At 43.0% G+C, this 3,422-nt stretch overlaps 1 long non-coding RNA gene across 1 annotated transcript; it reads left to right on the top strand.

Annotated features, from left to right (window-relative positions):
* The first annotated feature begins 334 nt into the window (after positions 1 to 334).
* Positions 335 to 2,776, top strand: LOC145513076 (uncharacterized). The gene is made up of 2 exons (XR_014059092.1): positions 335 to 1,478; positions 2,323 to 2,776. It is a non-coding gene; the product is annotated as an uncharacterized LOC145513076 (long non-coding RNA).
* Positions 2,777 to 3,422: the final 646 nt, after the last annotated feature.

Here is a 3,422-nt window from a genome sequence, read left to right as displayed (position 1 = left end):
AACCTGTCTCTTAGGTTTTTAATCTCTGGAGAACTAAATATTATCTACTGAAAATACTTTGTTTTTACCATTTTTGTGTGGCCTAATTTTACAATTTTTCTGTGGGAAATTAGCACTGACGAAAATATAAAAAGTCTCTGTACTGTAGTCCCAAATAAATAATAGGCAGAGAGGATGTAACAGCTTCCCAGAACAAATATAGTCACTGCGAGAAAAGAAGAAAAGAGTTTCATGGGATGATCAGAGAACTGAAGAATTAGGTAGGCTACAGCCCATGGGGTCGCTAAGAGTCGGACACGACTGAGCGACTTCACTTTCACTTTTCCCTTTCATGCACTGGAGAAAGAAATGGCAACCCACTCCAGTATTCTTGCCTGGAGAATCCTAGGGACGGCAGAGCCTGGTGAGCTGCCGTCTGTGGGGTCGCACAGAGTCGGACACGACTGAAGCGACTTAGCATAGCATAGCATAGCATGATTCTACTAGGGTAAAAGCAGGAACACAGTCACCTAAGGTATACCTTACATTGTTCAGTGATTCCCAGAACTCTATCAAAGCAAATCAGGGGAGTGGAACATGATATTCAGAGATGTGCAGTCACTTGCCCAAAGCTGATGAGTGGTAAGAACAGTGTTGTTAGGTAACATTTAATTAATACTCGTTACGCGGCAGGCCCTGAGTTAAGTACCTCATATGTTGTATATAATTCAATCTTCAAAACAACCTTATGTTATAAATCTATTAACAGGTATTTTTCCACACTAATGGGGTAACGGATGTCACAAAAGGCTAACATGTCATTCAGTTAAGAAGTGGTGGAGCTGAGATTAGAGCAGGCAGGGTCAGGAGTCCAGCCTGTGGTCTGAATTGGTTTTCAGCATGTCACTGTGCTAATGGGGGAGAGGGGGGAACTTCTCTGGGTGATAGCCAAGGGGGAACAGTATTGTGGCTGGGACAGAGGTCTTGGAAGTCACATGACATTAGTTTAAGGACTGTTCCTTTACCAATTATGTGTCTTTGGGCAAGTCACTTAAAAAAAGTCTCTTTCTTCAAATGAGTATAAAGCATAGAGTGAATACTGAATAAATGTTAATTAGCCATTATAATTTCAGCTAGCTGTGAAAGCAGGCCGGAGTGAATATACAGAGGAGAGTTTAGATAAATGTAAAGGAGAGGAATGTCATAATATAGTTTGAATAATTTTTAAATTTGCAATTAGCCCTGAAAAAGCTGAGAGAAATTCCCAATTGATAATGCAAACTTTCAAATCAGAAAGCAGAAGCTGAGGGATAAAATGGAAGGTGGGGACAGCAGCAGTTTCTCTTTCGGGATTAGAATTTTTTCTCTTCTACAGTGACCACCTCATTGGGCCTTGAAATGGACCACTCATTAACACTGAGTCTTCAAAACTAGAACGTCCAGTGACTTGGCATACAGAGAGATTTGGATATAAATTCCTGAACCTGGAAAGGATGAAGGTTTGCTTCTGCACCAGTTACTTTACATGCTCCCTTTGTACTGTGTTTGCCTTTCTACTCCTGCTCCTCTTAAGGATCCCATTCTGGGTGAATAGCACTTGGCCCCCGCTATTGCACACTTTCTCCTCCTCAAACCTCCAGCACTTTCTCTTCCATCCTGACTCCGGATGAGGATACTGCTGCTTATTTTATCTAGAAAATGGAAGCATCTACATAGAACCACCACACACTATCTCCCCCACATTTCCCCCATGCTGTGCACCTGTGTACACACTCTGCTTTCTCTCCTCTCGTGGAGGTGACCACTCTGCACCTGTGTAAGGCCACTCCTCCCTCCAAGCTCGAGGGCCCAACTCCCTCCATCGCCTCTTGTTCTTTCCATCTCTTTGATCAGTCCCATCAGTATACACACATGCTGTTAACTTTCCCTTTAAAAATCCTCTCTTCTATTACAAAAAGATAAACACAGATGAGTTATGAAATTATGTTAAGGCACTCTTGTTAATAATGCTATTGTGATAAGTTTTAAATTCTCATCTGAAAATGATATACACGAAAGTTATCAGAGGTGAAATAATGCTTCTTAAAAATATTCCAATCAAAATGTTGTAGATGAAGCAGTTTTCAAAATATCAATAGGTACTGAAATTGGGTAATGAGAACATGTAGGTTCCTGTTACTTTTCCCCTCTATTCTTATGTATGCTTGAAAAATATACATGGAAAAGGTTAAAAAAAAATCATCTCAATTCTGCTTCCTCTCTAGCTATTACATTATTTGCTTCTCTTTAGGATAGTACTCCCTGAAATAGTATATTCACTGACTGATTTTTTTCTTCCTTCAGTCAGGTTTTTTCCCCTTACCATTTCAGCAAAATTGCTTAAGACCACTAATGACGTCTACATTGTTAATCCAGTGGTCATTTCTCCTACATTACCCATTTGATAGCTGATTACGCCTTCCTCCTTGAAATGCTCTCCACTAGACTTCCAGGACTACAGCCAGTGGGGGACGTGCAGTTGTCAATACTACGGATACAGGTATTATTGTTACCTTGTTAACTCCATGGGCTTCCCTGGCAGCTCAGTGGTAAAGAATGTACGTGAGATGCAGGAGATGTGGGTTCAATCCCTGGGTCTGGAAGATGCTCTGGAGAAGGAAATGGCAACCCACTCCAGTATTCTTGCCTGGAAAATCCCATGGACAGAGGAGCCTGGCAGGCTACAGTCCACAGGGTCACATAGAGTCCGACGTGACTTAGCACGCACACACATTATCTCTGAATAATAAATGGCTTCTGAAAGGATTTGATTTCCATCTGTTGTTAATTACGTACAAGAAAAGGATGTGTTTCAGGGTACAATGCAAATGTTGGCAGTTGATCACAAGAGTGAGGCTAGGACTGAGGGCAGCATCATGGTGGCATGAGGTATTCATTTTTTCTCTCCCTTTCAACCTGCAACTAATTAGACATCTGTAACAAAAGTGCCTCTGCACACACACAAAGATACCTGAGAGATGCATCCATCTGTGCACCTGAGAGATGCATCCATCTGTGCATCTGAAAGTGGGCAGACTGGATCCTGGAGAAGGCCACACCAAGGGAGTTGCAGTGAAGGTGGCAGCCGCAGTGGCATCAGTCTCTCTGGCAGAGCAGGTAGAAAAGGAAAAAGGTGAGTGAACGTCCAACTGGTGATGGGGGTGCAGCTGGAGTCCTCAGCAACACCCTGAGTCCTCAGCAACACCCTGAGTCCTGAAAAGAGACCTCTGTGACTGGGAGGATGGAAAGGAAAGAAGGCAGCTAAGGACAACTGAAGGTATGGATTTCCTGCTGTTTGTCCCAGAAGTCCATTGAGAAGTGTCCCCCCTGCCCTGACCTCCGTCTGTTGGGATTCCCCTAGTAGAGGATTCCCCTAGTAGGGGACTTCCCTACTGGGCCATAGG

This window comes from Giraffa tippelskirchi, chromosome 7 (assembly GCF_054371585.1).
Source record: "Giraffa tippelskirchi isolate mGirTip1 chromosome 7, T2T-mGirTip1v1.2.pri, whole genome shotgun sequence".
Lineage (NCBI taxonomy): Eukaryota > Metazoa > Chordata > Mammalia > Artiodactyla > Giraffidae > Giraffa > Giraffa tippelskirchi.
This window is presented reverse-complemented; position numbering and strand designations above follow the sequence as displayed.